General features: G+C 30.9%; 1 long non-coding RNA gene across 5 annotated transcripts in view; it reads right to left on the minus strand.

Annotated features, from left to right (window-relative positions):
- LOC105298879 overlaps nt 1-21,366 on the minus strand; it is a 71,249-nt gene that overhangs the window by 42,277 nt on the left and 7,606 nt on the right. For all 5 annotated transcript variants that reach the window (XR_002782817.1, XR_002782815.1, XR_002782816.1 and 2 more), the window contains exons 2-3: nt 16,781-16,872; nt 9,402-9,469 (exon numbers count right to left, since the gene is read on the minus strand). This is a non-coding gene — a long non-coding RNA (uncharacterized LOC105298879). The remainder of the gene's footprint in view (nt 1-9,401; nt 9,470-16,780; nt 16,873-21,366) is intronic.

A 21,366-nucleotide genomic window follows, 5' to 3' on the forward strand; every position in this document is an offset into this window, starting at 1 on the left:
ATGCAAGATTTTATTTCTGGGACCTTTAGGTCTTTCTATTTGTCTATGTCTGATTTATGCCAGAACTACACTTTGATTACTATGGCTTTGTATTAAGTTTTGAAACCAGGAAGTGTGAGGTCTCCAACTTTGTTCTTCTTCAATGTTGTTTCGGCTATTTGATGTCCCCTGAAATTCCACATGAATTTTAGGATGAGTTTTCCTAGTTCCACAAAAAAGTCAGTGGGATTTTGATGGAGACTGCACTGAATCTGTAGATCACTTTGGGTAGTATTTTCATCTTAACAATATTAAGACGCCCAATACATAAACATGGGATGTCTTTCCATTTATTTGTGTTTTAATTTCTTTTAGCAATGCTTTATAGTTTGCAGTATAGAACTCTTTCACCATCTTGGTTAATTTTATTCATAAGCATTTTATTCCTTTTGATGCTACTGTAAATGGAACTGCTTTAATTTCCTTTTTGAATTGTTCATTGTTAGTGCATAAAAATGCAACTGATTTTTGAGTGTTGATATTATATCCTGCAACTTTGCTGAACTTGCTTATTAGCTGTAAATTGTTCTTTTTGTGTGTATGGAATCAAGGGTTGTATACATATAAAATCCTGTCATCTGTGAACAGAAATAATTTTACTTTATAAATCTTTTATACTTAAAATTGGTTCAAGAGCAGTCTAGCAACAGTGGCCCGTTCATTTTCTCATTCTGAAAAACATCAGACAAGTGTGATTGTTCTCTCAAGCTTTCAATATCTCCCCTTTCATTCTCACTTTCACTCAAACAAGAGAATTTCCACCAATGTCTACCATATCTAACCCTTTATGTATCTATGCCCATATAATTCTTCTTTCTCTGTTTTCTGAATAAATCACTGTTCATAAGACAAATCCCTTTTCTTGTATACTAGATTTTATCCTCTCTTGCTTACTCTAGCACTCTTCCTTGCATCTTTAATGTTCCTCTCTATTGGATCATTTCCATCAAAAAACATGCTATAATTTCTGTAATCTTAATTTTATCTCTTAGTTTGTGACAATATTGCAAACTTATCACTGACATTTTAATAAACACCCTCAGAGGCTTTTTCCTATTTTATTTCTAACTATCTGAGGTAATGAAAAATAACTGCTTTCTATTTTGAAAGCCTGATAAATTTTAAACTAGTAGAAAGAATTTATTTTCATACTCTGAAAAATATAGAAATTCTTGATTTAAATGTGTTAATAAATCAGAAAGATTCCAGGGGAGCAATACCAGCCAGAAACAGAAAGCACAACTCTCTTTACCTGAGGTCGACAGCAATGGTAATCTTCCAGTCTGGTAAAGTTTGATTTTTCCTTTCCACTTATAATGATCTTCTACTTTGGGGCTCCTAAAGTAGGCTTCATAGTATATTTTCAAGAAGTTATTTTTAAACTCAATGTTTCTTTGAATCTATAGACCATTTCCACTATCACATGATAGGGATATTCAGATGCTAATACATGGCCTGAAAATATTTCTGCAACTCTGCTTGTTTAAATATATTCTTTATGTGTTATATTACTTTAGATTTTTCAAATATCTTAATTTTATTTTTAATCTGGGACCAACACAATTTGTTATAGCAATTACTGTCTTCAAGTATGCTTCAAATTCTGCACATAAACTGCTAAGGAGCTGCTGTATATAGCCCCTAGGTCACAGAATGACTGTCACTGCTCAGGACAGTGGAATAGTATTTAAGTCATACAATGTTATGTACTTGGAGAAAATTTTCGTCATTTTTTAAGCAAAGGCCTAAATTATGGGGTCTAATTAAACAGCATGACAATTCCACTATATTCCACTCCACTCAGCACAATAACCTCTAGGCCCAACCATGTTGTTGCAGAGGGCAAATTTTCATTTTTTAAATGCTGGCTGAGTAATATTCCGTTGTATATATGTACCTTTATCCAGTCATCCATTGGTGGACACCCAGCAGCTTCCATGTCTTGACTACTGTAAATAATGCTGAGAACATAGGGATTCTCATGTCCCTTTGAAGTAATGTTTGGATTTTTTCAGATAAATACCCAGAAGTGGGATAACTGGGTCCTTCTCTGTCTCGTTATAACCTTTGTTTTAAAGTCTATTTTGTCTGGTATAAGTATTACTACCCCAGCTTTTCTGTTTGTTTCTATTTTCATGAAGCATCTTTTTTCATTCCTTTACTTTCAGTCTGTGTGTCCTTGGATCTGAAGTGAGTTTCCTGCAGACAGCATACATATGTAAGGGTCTTGCTTTCTTATCCATTCAGCCACCCTATCTTTTGACTGGAGCATTTATCCATTTATATTTAAGGTAATTATTGATAGATATGTAGTTATTGCCATTTTATCATTCACATTTTTTAAAATCTTTTTTTCTTCTTCTTAAAGAAGTCCCTCAAACATTTCCTGTAGTACTGGCTTTGTAGTGAACTCCTTTAGCCTTTTCTTGTCAGGGAAACTTATGTGTCCTTCAATTCTAAATGACTGCTTTGCTGGGTAGAATAATCTTGGTGGTCCTTGCTTTTCATCACTTTGAATATTTCCTACCAATCCCGTCCAACCTGCATATTTTGTTGAAACATCATCTGACAACCTTATGGGAGTGCCCTTGTAGATTACTGCTTTTCTCTTAATGCTTTTAAAATTCTTTGTCTTTAATGTTTGACATTTTAATGGTGATGTGTCTTGGTGTGGACCTCTTTGGGTTCATCTTGTTTGGGACCCTCTGAGCTTCCTGGAACTGTATGTCTATTTCCTTTGCCAGGTTAGGAAAGTTTTCATCATTATTATATCATCATATAGATTTTCAATTCCTTGCTCTCTCTTCTTTTTCTGATACCCTATGATGCAAATGTTGGTACACCTCATGTCCCAGAGGACCCTGAAACTATTGTCATTTTTTTGACTTTTTTTTTTTTTTTTTGCAGATCTGATTGGGTGTTTTCTGCTACCTTATCTTCTAAATCTCTGATTCGATTCTCTGCTTTATCTCATCTACTGTTGATTACTCATAAGGTATTCATCATTTTAGTTATTGTATTCTTCATTTCTGACTGGTTCTTTATGTTTCTATCTCCATTTTACATGTTTCTCTCTCTTTGTTAAAGTTCTCACTGAGTTTATCTACTCTTCCCCTAAGAGTATCCTTATAAGCAGTGTTCTGAACTCTGTATCTAGAAGATTGCTTGTCTCCATTTTGTGTAGTTCTTTTTCTGGAGCTTTGTTCTGTTCTTTCATTTGGGACATGTTTCTTTGTCTTCCCATTTAGGCTGCCTCCCTGTGTTTGTTTCTATGTATCAGGTAGAGCTGGTAGGTCTCACAGTCCTAGTGGTCTTATGTAGTAGGTGTCCTGTGGGGCCCAGTGGTACAGTCTCCCTGGTCATCCGAGTTGAGTGCTTCAAGTCTGTCCCTTTCATGGGTTATGTGTGCGCTCCCATTATAGTTGAGCCTTGGTTGCTGTTTGCACCTCAATGGGAGGGATTCACCCTCAGGCTGATTAGTTCTGAGGAATGGCCAGTGACTACAGCAGAAGAGCTGTTGTACAGGGGCTGACCTTATGGAGCAGGATTTGCTTAGCAGGGCTCTGGTGCCTGCTCAGTCTGCCTTTTGGGTATGTCATCCTTGAATGTGGCCCTAGATGTGCAGGCTGAGGCCTACTGGAAGGGGCCCTGCTGTAGGCCAAGTTTAGCTGCAGCCTATGCCCTTTCTGGGGCCACCTGACATGAGCCACCAAGAAATCTGCAAATGGTTGCCACCCACTCTGGGCTTGGATGTGCCTCGAGAGGGCAAGCTGCAAACTGAGGCCGGCTGCTGCTAGTGCTGGGCTTGAAGCTGCTCAGCAAGAGGTGCCAGGAAAGCAGAGGCCAGATGCTGCATGTTTAGGTTTTTGTGAACCTTTGAGAGAGATTAGGAAAGTCCACATCATGAGCCAAGATAGGCCATTTATATGGAAAATCCACTGGAAGTAGCTTGGGTAGGCCTACAAGTTGGGTGGAACAGGGTTTTATGAAATCACTAGGGTGGGGCAACCCATGTTAGCCAGGCTGATGGAGGCTAAGATACAGTGACTGCCTGGGTCTGTATAACATGCTTGGGGGAGGGCTCAACAAAGGAACAAAAATCTAATTCAAATTATGGTTACTTGTCCTTTCATAAGAACTTTTGAATAGAGACAACTATTTTCAGTATTGAGTACTATGCTAAGCGGATATTTGGTTTCATTATTTCATACCTATCATCCATTCAAACTGGACTAGCTATGAAGTAATGATTCCTGGTATGGCCCATGCCATTTCTCTACTCCACTCTTTTGTCCACTTGCAATATCCTAGTGCTTCTATCCCTTAAATCTCTGCTTCTAAGTTTACTGACTAAAAGAAAAGCCACTTTCCCTAACTGGATATAAAAAGTCCCCTAATGGCCAGTTGCAGACATGCCCCTCCCCAAGCTATTAAAAAAAAAAATCAGAAAATAAAAACTATTCAGTTCTTGTCCTTTATTTTTATGTAATAGCCTTAGTTCCTAATCTGGTGGTTTATATTCTCACCTGTGAACTCTTAATTATCTCTATTGGCTTGATATATATATATGTATACATATATATGTACATATATATGTATATATATGTCAACTCATGATCTTTTAAGAAAAAAGTCATTAACAAAATAAATAAATGTCTTGCTTGGGAAGTCAACTTAAACACGAATCTGAGTAAACAGCTTAGTTTCCTTTCCATATTAAATAAGTTTAACAAAAATTTTAAAATAGAATAAAAAAGATACAAATTTATACAAATTAATGGTTTTCCCCCTCGCCCCCTTGTAAATGGTTTGCAACTCTAATTTTGTTTCAATGAACATTTTTTTAGCCATATTTACTTAATCTTACACTGCTCTAATTTCAGTTCACTAACTTACATAAGGCATCATTATATTTAATAAAAACATTAAAAAATTTTAGGCATATCTCCTAAGCTTTAAAATCATCTTGAGTGCAACAGATTTCACTGATCAATTTCTGCATTTTTAAATTTATCAATAAGCAGCAGAAACAATTTATCAAGACAGCATGATAAAGAACATTAAATTTGAAGCCAGAAGATCCATGATGGAATCCTGATCTTGGATGTTATTTCAGCACACATAGCCTTAGTTTCCTCATTGTAAAATGGGCCTATTAATATCTACTTCATAGCCCCGTTGTTAAAACTGTACAATTTTAAACTTTTATGAGTACATCTAGTAGTAAACAGGTATTCAATAAATTCCTGCCGAATCTAAATTTATAAGACTTGAAACACACTTCTGACAAAGTCATGGTTTCATTGGGCTGCAATTCAACATAATCTGACAGTATTAATGACAAAGAAAAGTTTGTGGAATTAGGCTGCATTAATAGAAGTAATATTCATAAGAGATGCACTGTATTTTGTAGCTCAAACCACACTGGGTTCAGTTCTATATACAGTATTCTAAAAGAAATACTGACAAAGTGTAGCAGATCCAAAGGGATATCTAAGATACTAATGACTAAAATTCACACTATGAAAACCAGTGGAAGGACTTGGATATGGCTGGCCTGGAGAAAAATATAAAAACTATTTTTAGAAGCTACATCTAGGGCCAAAGGATGAAGTTTTATACTAAACCAAAACCTGCTCTCCTATGATAATTTTATTTTCTATCAATTATTACTGATATAAATGTAACTGATAATAGTAAGGAAAAAGTTTATTTATTATGGCTCTAATTCTAATATTTTAATATTAAAAACTGAATTTTAGAAAAATTAAGTTTGGATTACAGAGCATCAAATACTAGAGGGATAAAAACAAAACAAAACAAAAAAACAACAACTTAAAGAGCCAAATTAAGAAATACATAATTGAAATAAAATTTTAATGAATTTATTTATTTAGTAAAATAGGAAGAGTGAAACTGATAGTCTAGGCAAAAAGTCAGGTGTGATTGCTGATATCTGGACATATAATTATTTCAATTCTGCATTCAATTTATTTGTTTTTACAGGGAGATAACTGAAAACTCAAATATTTCAAACAAATAAGTAGTGACAAAGGGCAAGACTGCATAGAGTTGTCTGGAGATGTCAACTACTGTATTTATGCTTAGAATTTGCAATTCCCATTATAGAAAAGTTCATTAAATTTGTATGTTTATTTCCTATTTAAATCAAAGTGCCTGCTATTAAATTTTGCCTTATTTTCATTTTCTAAATAAACTGAAATTATTCATAATATTCATAAATAAGAAATTATTCTTTGAATTACCCTTCTTGAACTGAGAAGTTATTCTAGGTGAGAAAAACAATAAATCCATCCCCTTTCCATAATTTTGGCACCAAAATTCAAATTTTATGGCTTTAATCTTGGTGAGAGCAGAAACAGCCTTGCCTTAAACATAAAAGCTTGTATTTAACTCAACCATTCTGTTAAATACTTATATCAAATATATAAGACTTTGAGAACAGGAATATCTGGCATTTGTTTAACTGTTAATTTCTCAAAAATAGTTATTTGAATAAGGAAAAACGGTTGTAGCATATTATAAACTTCCTGTTAAGAAATTATAGAATATACAGCTTTAAGAGCTTAAATTTGATATAGTTACTAAATTAATATCAACTGATCCTATTAGAAAGTTTGCAAAGCCTATATAAAAGAATTATATAATTTAAGTATATGTACCAAGTGCCCTTATAAATCTTTGTGCTTTGGATTATAAGACTCTTTACTACTAATCCATGTGCCGAAAGAATAATTTGTGTCTTTCCTTTTGGCACACCTTTCTCCCAGCAACATTTATATTGTAAAGTTATTCAAGATAATTAAAATTTCCTCATGATTGGCATAGGCGGACAGTAATTTACACAAATTTTCATGACAAATAAATTAAAAAATAGAAAAACTCAGTTATATCTAGTGATGCAGACCAAAAGCATTACATTTTTACTGAAAACACAATAGATTTTATATCATTTGCCATATCGATTACTTACTGCCTTGATTACAATATTCTTATTTTATCTGATGTACTTTCAGTCCCACATTTACACTATTTATAATTCAAGAACTGACAATATTTTCTAAAATGGTATAATTACATATTGCTATTCTATTGCTAACTTAGTAATATTTCTAAGAACTTTTGATAACCACTTAGAGAGAAATAATTTTTGTCATTTCTTTTTACTAGCCTAGCTCTTGAGAGCAGGCAAATTCAATAAGTCTCCTGAATCACAAAGTAACTTTTTCTATCACTTTTTTTAAGGGACTACAAACATTGATAGCACTGAATGGTGAATTCTCTGCTCTATCTTCTGTTTCCTCATTACAAAGTCAATGTCTTAAGATTTTTGTTGTAAAAAGATCGAAACAATTATCTTAACTGCTGACAATACAACTAAAGATATTATTTTACTTAGCACTAAGTGATATACTTATTTTAAATTCACATAACAGAATTATGTAACTTAAGTATAGCTACCCAAACATACAATGAGAAAAATCAAAACATAGCTCAAAAAAGAAAAAGTTGGAAAAAAGGAAAGAAATAAGGCTGAATGTTTTATGTTAAGCAACAAAAATTTAAAGGCTTTAAACTGATAAACTTGAAAAATATTTCATCTCTTCAATCAATTTGTAAAAATGAACCCAAAGCCCTGTCATTCTTTAATTCTGATAATATCAAACATATGGAACACCAACATTCCACAACTTCTAGAACATCTACACAAGTGAATAACTTAAAAAAAAAAAATCTCTATCTTAAAGAAATAATGGTATTAAACAAACAAAAAAATAAAAGAGGGAATACACAATCATACAGAATCACTGATTATTGTCACTATGTAGCTATTTTTCTGGGTATTGTTTAACTGGAAACATTACCACTTTAGTATCTTACATTAAAGGAAACTCCAAGCACACTACCTAGAACAGAAAGCATTCCAACTATGAAATATTGCAAATGATCTATGTTTAAAAGATGCTGGAGAGTAGCCAAGAAAGGCGTTTGCTTAGAAATATATAAAGAAGATGAAATGAGGTTAAGAATATGACATCATCTGTGCTTATAAATCCGTTAGAAGTTAAATGATTCCTATTTCTTGTTGAAAAGTGGACTGCTCTCCAGTCTACAGTAAGAGTGCAATACCAGTTGAAAAGACTTCTTTTTCTAAAAGTTAAGTTGAAGAAAGGAAGAGCTGGCTTCCAAGGGACCAATTAGAAAATCCAAGCCTGGATTATATAGGATTCTTTGGGGATTTGCAAATGTTTCCATTCTAGTTTTCAGGAGACAAAAATATAAAGGGAAAAAATTAGAAAAAGAAGTGACCTGTGGCATTTGGCTACTACTCTTCAAACTGACTCATTATTAAAAGTTTTTAATACTTAATTGATTTCTGCCCTAAAAATTACTTGAGTTCAACAGCTAATCATTTATGGTAATAAGGTCACTCCTTGACACATACACATTATTTACTGGGTCACTAATGCAATGGTATGAGATAATGTAAGAAAAGCATGTGAAGTCCTAGTTTTCATTTAAACAGGGTCATCCCTCAACATCAAGAACAGAAAAAGTTGTACTTAAGTTTCTCTTATTTAGAGATGCAGAATTAATTCAAAGAATAGATAGAAATGAATCTTTTTGGTATAGGGTCTTCAATACTTTTAGGGAAATAAGTACCTTATGAATTTATCATGACCTAGATTTGAGAGTTTTCCTAGGGGTAGGATGTTAATTTCAGCTAACCTGTTAGAATTATTCCCTTAGAATTTACTAGTTGCTCAAAAGTTAAATGGATCAGGGTAAAAATGTTTCTTATTCTAAGAAAAGATGTGTGCATGTGCATATGTTAAAGGAAGGAAAAGGGATTGCCTTCCCGTTTTTCCCACCTCCTGATTTTTAACAGCTAAATTTTAATGACTTCGCAAAGAAGTCTGAAGCGTAACCCTAGCAAAATATTAAAAAAAAATCATGAAAAACTATTTCTCAAGTGGAGAAGATACTTCTAATATATAAAACCATAAAAAAACTTTCAATGAACCTAAATAATGATAAGACCATTACTTATTTGTAAATTCCTTTGAAAGAAAAGGGTAAAAAATTGTGATTCTCAGATTTAGAGATTTAGGGCCTAGCCATAAAATACTCTCTCTAATAGAAAAGTTACCTAAAGCAATGGCATTATTCTTGCCCTAAATTGGATTAAATTAATACCAAACTTCAGGGTATAGGAGGTAAGGGGAGGTGAGAAAGCTATCACTCTAGGATAGTAGAAAAAAGTTCAGAATTAAAGCAAAATATGACATCAAACAGTAACTTTTTATAGCAATGGTGGGGGACTGCGAGTTAGTACTTACGAGGTAAGAACTGTTGAAATTTAGTAGGGGGCTGTTATATTATGGTCTTCATTTCATCATTATTAAACCTAGAAAAAAGATAAAGACTTTAAAAATTTGATCATATTATATGAATTACAAAATTCAACTGAGGTTGACAATCACATATTATAAAGTACAGCAGCAGCATTTATATATTTCAGTCCAGAGAATTACCATTAGTTTTTAAAATTCACTTTTCTATTACTATTACCTTCTTGAAGTTGGAAAGTTAAATATGTAAGTATAATTAAAACTCATACTTCAATGTCTAATTTGAAGCATGCTGAGCTTCTGGAGAACATCATATAATCGCAGATATTTTAAGATAAATTTAAGATCATACCTGAAGATTGACCACAATCTATCTCCCCTTTCTTCTCTCTCCCCATGACATACACACACATATACATATGCTACTGCAAAATCTTAAAATCCATATATTTTCCAATTTTAAGAACTGTTTATAAACAGTTTAAGTACAAAGCTTAAAGTGGAGTAAAATGTATAAAGAAATCTCTGAAAATAATGTTATGCTCTATGGCCACAAGAAAATATAATTGTGAAACTGCCTGAATTAAAGAGTAAATGAAAGAGTAGTGATAAGAGAAACTGTTTTCATTGTTGTCCTTAGAAGAGTAGGAAGGATTATAAGCCAGAATGCAAAAGAAGACATTACAACATATCTTTAAAAATAAAAAATTTAAAAATATTTTAGAAACTTAAGTTGGTTAGAATGTTTGATTTCTGTGGGACATATAAGTTGAAGTTCTTATGCCAACTAATGGTTAAGGACTTATTACTATTATAAGTCACAGAATAGAAAAACTGAATAAATCCATCCATCTATACTCTTATAGGAGCATTCCTAGTATACATCTTATTGTAGAAATATCTTTACCAATAAAAGGACAGCACATTTTTTTCATTTATTTGAAAAAATAAATATTTCAAATCCACAGAAAAACCAAGAGAATACCAAATGAAACCCCAAATCCTACCCCTGACTCTCCAACCCACCTATACTGAATTCTAATATTCTGCCATCCTTACTTTGTTAATTTATTAGTTTTTTAAGAAAAAAGACTACACATATAGTTGTCTTTTTATACCATATCCTGACATTCCTCTCTCCTGAGATACAATCACAATACTGAATTTAGTATTTATTTCCTATGCATACTTTTACACTATTACTACAAATTTAAGTATTTAAAATATATATCATTGCTTTCAAACTTTATATAAATGTTATCATGCCATATATGTATTTTATATAAATGTTATAGTTGATAACCTTTTGCAACTTATTTTTGTCATTCATCCACGATAATACACATAGCTCTCACTTAAATAGCAGTGTAACAAACAGTTCATAATATGACTGTCACAATTTGCCATTCTCCTGTTACTTAACATTTACGTTGTTTTCCATTTTTTTCCTATTAAAAGTAAAAATAAACAAGATTTTATCACACGTCTAAGTTTATCTAGAATATCTAGGAATGGAACTGTTGGGTTCAAGTCTATGTATATCTTCAACTTTACTAGAATTTTGTCAAATGCTCCCATAAGCAGCATAAAAAAGGTTTCCTTATCTGTATTTTCCCAATATTTGGAAGTACTTTTAAGAAAAATAGCTACTATCTAGATGAAAATTTAAAAAATTCTTAAGTGATCAAGTATAGGTATACTAAATGTCTAAACAAATAGAATAGACTAAAATTTGGCCCCAGGTACTTGCACAAAAATAAAGCTCTTATAATACACATTTTCCTCATGTGACTGAAGAAATACCAAGACTTAATCTAGGACTAATGTGGTAGAAATGATGAGATTCGAAATTAGTTATTGAGCTTATTTATAATGACCAAAGAGGCGGGGAAAAAAGCATAAAATGTAAATGGTTTATTGCTGTGAAGAAGCCTCTTTCATTTCACTTTGGGCAGTGCTTCTCACATGTGGCACTTCCCAAAAAAAAAAAAAAAAATTTCACAGTCTATAAAAAACACAAATTCTTGAGCCTCAGCTCCAGATTCTGATTCAGCAGGTCTGGAAAAATGTTTTATTCTAGGTTATTCTGACACAGGTGGTCTACAGACATTTTACACAGTAATTAGTACTAAAAACAAGGTATTTGGAATGTAAAGGTTTATGTAACTTTTTGATTAAGGGTAGGTTAACAGTCATTAATATGTTATTTGTTAAATTACATCAACATATTAAAGAAAATACTTCAGAATATTAGAAACAAAAAAAAGTAACATCAATTTATGGTTGAGTATGTTTGACTTCACAATACTAAACCAGGTTGTGGGCTCATTAATTATTTCAGATAACTGAACACATACTACAACAAAGCTCTTTTTGATAATATTAGCCGGGAACTAATGTTCCAAGTTTACTGTAAGGGAAATATTAAGAGTGGGAGTGATTAGTTGTGATTTTGATAAAGATGACCAGGGAAAAACTATGGATATCTTTTTTAAAAAATGCTATTGTATATGTCAGACTTTAAATTAGGACATTAGGCTCATACACTGAAACAAAATATCATTTGTAGCTTCCAGCAAGAATGCTACAAATGAAATTAGAAATTTAGGAATCCATTATTTACTTCCCTGTAATTACAACCAATTGGAATTATTTAGATACAAAAGAGGAAAATATGTAAATATTTAGGTTATGCAAATCTGTTCAAATTTAAATTGTAAAATCAAAAGACTCTTCTATACTATTTGAAATTATAAAGTCCTGTTTCCAAAAGATTTAGAATAATCTTAACTTTCTAGACATAAGACATTATTTTAATAGTGAGTACAAGTAAAGACATGAGTTTCTACCTGCAACATGCTTTGTATTTAGTTATATACAATATTATGTAGTACAGGGTGCTGTTCTCTTTAGTTATATAGTGAAATCAATAAGAATTTGGCCTTGTCTAGACTGGCTGTAACAAAGATAATTTGGGCTCAGAATATGGCCGAAAGCAAAAGAAACACTACTGTGTGGCCACAGTCAACTTTTCTTTCCTCAATATATTACCTAACTTGTGTTATCAGCAGCTAATTATTAATTTTTTCCAGTCTACCAGCTTAAAAGTGAAAAACATGAAACATAACATTCATATTTCCAAAAGCAAGATGTTTCTATTCAGTTCTATAAAATTAACTGAATAAAAATTACATTAACTAAAACCAGAGTACACAGTAAAAAATAATGAGTCTAAGAACTATAAGTATTTTCTTTTCTCTTTATGTTACTTTGGGAAGAAAACACCTTTTTGTCAAAGAATGTATTCATTATACTACACATGGGTTACACTGACAGTTGGGTTACACTGACAGTTGGGCCCTTCCCACCTGATCTATAAAAGCTCGTGGGTGCAGGCTCCTTTGGCCACCATTATTGCATATTTGATGCTATTCTGTACAACAGCTGACAAGAAGCAGCAATCTCCCAGGCCCTGCTCCCAGCTGTAAGGGACAAGAACAAGGGCTGTGGTGATACTTGTTTATTTACTGTTGCTGTTGCTGAAACAGCAAACTGAGAAAAGCATATATAACACAGAAAAAAAAAAATGGTTCAGCCCAACTTACCTAGCAGGTCTGCTTACAGTAATACACAGCAGACTTATTTAAGGAGGAATTATTTCTTTAAAAAGTGGGATGGAGAGAGAAGACAAAATGGTGTTCTGATTAGAAAGAGAACCTATAATGTATCTAAGAAAGAAAATTAATGACATGTATAATGATCTTCAGCTCCGTTTAGATTTAACTGCTCAATTACATAAATTCTCAGAAGAGTTCTATCCAAGTTCACAGTAGATTCATAAACAGTATTTTCTCTAACTAATCTCCTGGAAAATAAAAAGTATCTAAACTTGACTCAAGAAATGAAATTATATTTTGCTGATAAAAAGCTCCAAGCTCCCAGGTTCTACATATCTAATCACCACCATATGTTTGACATCAGACACTATTAACAAAGTAATACGATTTTACAAAAATTGCAACTATTAAAAAAATTTCCACAGGTAATTTACCTACGTTAAAGCTAAAATCTTAGTACATAATATCAATTGATGCGTCAGAAATAGAAACTATTCTAACAAATTACCTTTAAATGGGATGCTATTTATGAACTTACAACTTTAAATTTAAATACAATTCTTGTCTTTTAATACCTAGAGCAATTTTTGATTCTGAAAAATATTTTAAAAGTTAGGAAACTTAGGAAATTTACTTTTTAAAATGCTAAAATTGGCTGATAAAATTAAATAATCCCAGGTCAAGACTAGGTTTGAGATTTATTAAAAGTATAAAATATAGTAATATTTAAAATTCAGATCATATTTTGTTAAAAAATCACGATCTTTTATCAAAACTGAAAAAATAATTTTTCTGCTTAGCAGCTCAATAAGAAACAAATAATGCTAATAATAAAAATAAAAAATAATTCTGAGGATCACAGGATAAAATTACATGTATGAATTTAGTATGAAAACTATACAATAAAAAACTAACAGCAAATATCAAAGGACTTTTAAAAACTAAGTTATAAACTTAAAAAATAGTTAATAAACTATTATCCAGTAGATTAATCAGTCTTAGCAGCTACATGGTGCATGTTTCTCTTTCAAGTGACTCTAACCACGAAAATAGGAAAGTAAAACTAAGGCAAATCATATGTTAATAAAATATCTAAAGTGTGGTTTGTGGTGCTGAGAACTGAAATTCTACTTCAAAATACTATTTAATAAAAAATTTATATCCTCACATTGACTTAATATTGCCTTTTGAAAATGCTTATCAGAAAATGTAATTCTGATGCAGTAGGTCTTATTTGAAAAAAAAATAGAAATAGATTAAGAATGTATTTGCTAGTAAAAAACAAAACACATGTACAAAACTCCTTCAAACAAATATTTTAAAAACTTTTATCATGATAACTGTATTTACTCTTTAACGAAACCTCGGCAACACTATAAAATCTCTATTAAAGTTGTTATAGCTAACGAATTGCTTAAAATATAAGTTGTCCTTATAAACTGGCATTGTACATCAATAACAAATAATTTCAAGTCCCCTCATAGATATGTTAAATTACCTCTACTCTAGTTTATCCAAATATTCTTAACCCTTAAGGATAACTATTTCAATAAAATAGGAACAATGGCAGTGTAACTGTATTTTAGAAACAATTAAGAATTTCTCCTGAAAATGAATGTTATTTAACCCTGAAAATGTATTTAACCAAAAATATAAATATTGCACACACAAGATATAGATTTATCACTGAAAAGAAGATAACTCAATAAATCCTTTCCCCCAAATTCTGATATAATGAAATATATATATATTTATATTTAGACTTAGCTAGACATAATCAGGTTTGCAAATTTAAAATAGCCAAAATCCTTACAAAACTACCCCTGAAAGGTAGTTAAAAGATAGCCAATCACACTTTGCAGTAAAAGCCCTTATTAACTTGTCTCCTAAAATAACACATACTACAAATTAGGTTAGTTTCTCACCCTGTAAGAACTGACCGAATACAAGAAAACTGTTAATATATGCACCGAGTCTTTAGATGTTAAATTATTTACTAAGCTCAAAATTTGAAAGCTTTTAAGCCAGTAGATAGCTATAGAGAGGACAGTTTTATGATGCTAAGTATTTGTATCCAAACAATAAGTTTTGACAACTTCAAAGAACACAAATCATAAACTCTCTAAATTAGGAACAACTCTGGATTTATGTTTTCACACTATAAACTCAAAAGCTGTCTCTCTTCAACCCATTTAATTCATTAAAGCTGTGTATGAAGATATCTGGCTTGAAAGTGATAAATTGGACCTGGATTTTAGTTTCAGACACTCAGAAACCGTACTTTTTACTTTACTTTTCATCTTAATGTTCTCCAACCTGGAAAGCACTGGTTATATTAGAGGTGAGAATATTATATTTTCATCCTATTCAAACTAAGCTGCTTTTTCATAACATTCTCAAATTAAAGTTATGAAGAGACATTCTAATTTATCTCGGATATCTTATAGTATAATGATACCAATACCTGAACTTTATCCTTATATTAAACTGATTTCTATTAAATTTTAACATTTTATTTAACCATAACTGTTAATGGATTTACATTCCTGGATTATCTACCTAATATCTACTAATATAGAAACATCCAATATTAGTTTAGTATTTTGATATGTTATCTCAATGTTCAAACATTCTTAAACATGCATCTGAGAATTTTCTTAAAAAAAAAAAAAACTTTTAACATTGTTTAAAAATAAAAGCAATTCTGTGACCACAATGATAATTGCACCTCACTCTTAAGACTAAATTACAACTTTCTTATGAAAACAAACCTTTGTAATTCCCTATTTCTTAAGTATATAAAATAAATATTTTCAGGTGAAAAATATTTAAAGAAAAAGTTATAGTATATTTTACTAAACCTCACTTTATCTAGCAAATAGTCTTAAAAAATATGGTTAACATTTTATCATGTGGTTAATACTTTACTATGCAAAAATTAATCAAGTAAAACTTAGTAATACTGTTCAATAAGTTCATTTTCATTGTATCAGATTACCATTTAGAAAACAATCAAGAATTTTATTAGCTAAGTATCTGAAATTTTCAACCCAAACTATAAAAATCAAAGAAACTATGCTATTAAAGTGGTTGTTATAAAGTATTCTGGAAGAAAAAATAATAAGTCACTAGAAATTTTGGTATTCTACAATTTATTTTTAAAGAGTTTGCAACTTTTGATATGAACAATTTAAATATTTTATTCAGAGTACTTATGAGTAAGATATTAGTTTCTGCTTAAGAAAGTGGGTTTTTCAGTTTCAACCAAATTGCCACTGTTGGTTAGGATACTACTTGGAATACTTTAAATTCCTTTAAAATAGTCTCATTAATCTTATCTAATTTTGTAGGCTCTACCTACCAATATTCTTGTCATACAGCCAAGCACCAAATTTCATGATTTGAACCTTTCATTTTATAAGATGAAAAGTCCACTATTTAATTTTTTTTTATATATAACACTGTAATAACCTTAAAAGGAGAAATAAAATGCCACTATATATACTTATTTTTAGAATAAATAAATTCAGTTGGAGTTGGACCTAATGCAAGGTGATGAGAACATCAACTATATTTTGAAAATCTGAAGTTTTAATAAGCAAGAGCCCTCAACCATGGCACTTCACAGGATGATCTGTGTATTAATAAATTTTTACTCATTTTTAGCTCACCTAAAAGTTCTATCTTTACCAACTGTCTAGCCTAATTACAAGATGTAAAATTTCATACTTTTATAATTCATTAGTATACCTTAATCTCCTATCATGTTCCAACGCATTATGTGAGTGTTCAATCAAAGAAGTTAAGTTCTCCAGAACTGGCTCTGTCCTAAAGGTTAAAACCTGCAATAAAAATGTCATGTATTATAGCATGAAGACACTCAACAGATTTCTACCTCCTGCAGTTCTACAGTGGATCCCTGAACAGAGGTAAGATCTTCAGAATGACCTCAATTTTGACTGTGTTCAAAAAACCCCCACTAACTTGAAAATAATGTTATTTAAATTAAAATAACTTGATTAGAAACACCTGTGATATGCTTTATCATTTGAAGCGTCTTCAAACAAACCAGATTAATAGGTTTCTGATTTAATTTCTCTTTAGAGCATTCATTTTCAAAACAGTGTGTGTGTATGTAAGTAGGTGTTAAGAGAACTGGTAAAGGGGACTCATAAGGAAAATATCGGAGATATAGTTTGTGCTTCTACAACTCATAAAATCCACACATTTTAAAAAATTACTCAGGGGATGGAGACAAATTTTTAAATTCTTTTCTCAAATTATCAAATGTTTAATAACAGAAATTATCATTTTCAATTTTCATCTTTTGTCATGCCTGAGCAATATTGATATTTCCAAATAGTTTAAGACATTACAATTCTAACAGAAAAAAATTTAGAATTTACTCTTTAAACAAATGAAAATATAAGTAATAAATGGGGGGGGGTGACTAGTGGGCCAATGGTTTTTTAAATGTTTCCAAGTAGAGGTGGTGTAACCCAATGCATGTAAGTTGCTTTTTCATTTTTCACCTGAATCTTTATGATTTAGCAGCAATCGACTGTATAAAAATATCAAATTGTTAAATTACCAAAGATTTGTAATATATATGTGAACCATAATGCTCTGAGTTTTCCACTTTTATTTAAAAATAGCTTAGGAAAAGAAATGAAAACCAAATAATCCTTTATTCCTGTGCTGCCAAATATCTGATTGTTTAATGGCAAAAACCACACACACACACACACACACACCCCACAAACACCAAATACCATGACATTTAAAAAATTTAAAATCATTTCTACATAGCCTTCCTCAACAGATACAAAATTTTCTATATTTGATCACTTTGAAAATTAAGATATCTTAACTTTAAAGTTAACAGAAGGAAAACAGCAGACACCAATATGTACTCCATTCCAAATGTTAAGTTTTTAAATAGTAGAAAAACAAGATACTAGATAATAGGATAAAGGAAGTTCAAATACAAGACAAATACTAAACTAAGTGATAAAAAATGTTAAAAACCCCTTGAAATAGTAAAACTGAAATCTATTACAAAAAAAAGTTTATTATTTATACTTAGAATCCATGACAAGTCTCTCCTGTGCAAAGATTCTCTAGTGAAATAAGACAGGATTAAACAAAAGTATATTAAACTTGTCATAATTTGATAAGAAATATTAAGAATAAAATTTGCATATACTTAATATTAATTCTAATATTTGAAATTTATCTTCCTAAAAGAAAGATACTTTAAAGCATCTCTAAGACAGGCAAGAGGGAATAAAAAGGCAAAAGGAAATCACTTCCCTACCAAAAAGCAATATTTATAGGAAGGCTCTACAGTCATTTGTACAAGCAAATAATCAGGCAAATATATAAACACGCATTGTGATATTCTGAAACTGACAATAATACTCTTATAATATTAAGACAATCACAACTTTTAAGCTCTAATACTGTCACTTGTAAAAGTTAAATGTAAAATGGCTTAATCTCATTTTCGACACTTATTTGAAAGAAAGTGGTAGTTTATTACTGATTCTATTTAGTCTTAAGAGAGGGGCTACCAGATTTCAGCAAGTCAGTTTGAATTCTAATTACATGCCAAAATTAGTTGCCTGGCATACAGTGTTTCTAAGTTGCCGAATTAAAAAAAAAAGAAAAAGAACAAAACTATATACACTAATATTTTAATATGACAATTCTTTCTAAGATGTGTAATCCAATTATAATCAAACTAATAATCTGTGTCTTCTAAAAAAGGGTTAAAATGAAATCAATGTGGGGATCATTAAGCTTCATTAAACAAAAGAAATAAAAGACAAGAGCCAATTTTAGGTCAGTTATTTTTTAAAATGAGAGACAAGTTTTTGTAGAAAAAAATTTCAAAATAGTGTGTAAATTTATATTGTTTGATTTTTTTAATTGAAGAAAGCTTATGTATCATGTAGAAAAAATATCTAATATAGCTTTCTGGGCATTTTTTTTCTTTTTGTAAACCCAATCGACTGACCTATATTTCTGGATTGAAGTACTTTGTTACATTCTGAATTGTTACTACATACCAATAAATAAATGAATAAAAATATATGTCTCTTCAAAACAAAAAAAAAAAATGTAGTATATAAAGTCTGATGAAATAAGGAATCCAAAATACAAAAGTTATTTTGAAAACTTTCATCTTTAGCTCTAGTTCATAATAAACATTAAAAGTGATATTAATCTGATAAAAAATAGTGTTACATAGAAACATCTGAGACTACAATTTGTAAATGTACAACTAAGACAAGTTGACAGCATTAAAACAAAGTCTAAAATTGCACTTTTACTAGGATTTTTAAAAATACTACGAAGGGCAAACAAATAAAATCAATGCTACTAGGAAGACTGATACTTCTCTAGATCCTTCTCTCCCACAATATGTAAGCATAACTTTAAAAAGAGTTGAGCTACTGTAGCAACAACTTTCCCTACCATTGTTTTCCTGTTATATGACTTTTGTAGCCCTTACAATAGAAAATAAATTAGAATTATCAATTTCTGCAGAGAAATACGGATAATATACAAAACATAATAATCATATACATCTATTGGAACTCCTACCTATCTATATGCCCACAAATCTAAACCCAAAATCTTCCTCTTATCTAGCATCACATAAAAGGAAAAATATTTTGAATGCAGTGGATTTTATTTAGGTGCTAGTGTGCTCTCAAGCTTTAAGTGTAGTATTTTAAATAAAGGAATCCTTCACTTCTTATAAAAATGGCTTATTAAGCAAAACAACTAAAACAATAGTAAAGAAAGCAAAACCCACTAGTTGATATATAGGTGAAATTATATTTAAAATAGAAATGGGGTCTTCTACAATTTCATCAAATCAAATATTACAGAGGAGAATTAGTACTTTCAAATAAAATTTTAATGAGATTGAAAATAAAACTTTGAAAAAAGGTAATGAACACAGGTTCTGCAGTTACAATTCTTGTTATGAAGACAACGCAAAATAGTATGATTTCTAAACTCTGCTATTCTACTTATTAATACAAATTATATTTACAGTCCTGCAAAGATTTATGAAAGTCACAGGATTTTTTCATTTGAATATTTCCTAACAATGCATATTTGACTTAATGTGAGAATACAAACTCCTAAGTTTCAAAATTTCAACTACTATTCATAAAAGCACATAAATTTCTATTAAATTTTAAAAAACTTTTGAAAAGCATCTACAGCTATCCTGTTTATCCATGAGTTTACTGATTTTCTTTGAAAACCACACCCTCCTTTTATCAAGATGCAACTAAACGAAATGACAAGCTTGGTAATAAATGTATTGACGGCTGTCTCAAGAAACGTTAAACAAAAACCAACTTATAATCAACCAAATAAAACACAACACACCATACTGTTGTATGAAATATATTTCTTCATAATTAATTTACCAAAGGAATAAAATCATATATACGCACCTGTGCATACTTACCTGTTGTACTGTGTAAGTTAAGCAACATAAATTTCTTTAAAAAAAAAAAGTTTTAAGTCCACTGCAATGGCTGAATTAGTAAAACCTATATATTTTAAATTAGATGTGAAAAGTCTTTAGAATATATCAATTTTTATGAAAAATGTGGAAAAGCTTTCTAAACATCAAGAAAATTAAGTTTCTTTTCATCAAAAGAAAATTCTCGTAATCTACATCTAATAAATATATGTAGTTTAAGATGAAAAATTTCTGTCAAAGGAATAAAAACCCTAAATGCCTCACTCAGTTTTTATCCATAGAGAACAGGGCAAATATATAAAAGTCTTGCAATTTTATACAGCAGAATTACAATTTCACGAAAATTGCCTCCTCAGTTTTACTTTTAATATATATTTCAGAAACACTCGAAGGTTCTTTCTGAAAAAAATGTTAAACACCAGCTTTTTTTAACTCCCTGTCTTAACGTTTGTAGCTATTTCCGTGGTTTTCTAAAAATATAAATTTTCGTAAAGTCGAGAATTATAATCTAGTGTTTAACATTCAAACCCCCCAGTCCCGCTTCCTTCCAGCCAATCAGGGGATAAGAAGTCCGGTGTTTTGGGAGCTCCGTTACACACAATTTGAAAAACATCACTTTGCGCTCTCCTATTCTCATCGGGGAAAGATTCTTAGTGAGGGCGGGTCCCCCAGTCTTTATAGAAATAAGAACCCAATCAATCGTTACATCAATTCCAGAGGGAAAACTCCTCAGGCAGGCGTTCCTGAAGAGTGTGTGATTGCGGTTCTCTGGAAGCGTTATTCCTCTTTGCGGAACAACTGAATAGCTGTTGCAAAAACCATCTTC

This window comes from Pteropus vampyrus, unplaced genomic scaffold (assembly GCF_000151845.1).
Source record: "Pteropus vampyrus isolate Shadow unplaced genomic scaffold, Pvam_2.0 Scaffold167, whole genome shotgun sequence".
Taxonomy (NCBI): Eukaryota; Metazoa; Chordata; class Mammalia; order Chiroptera; family Pteropodidae; genus Pteropus; species Pteropus vampyrus.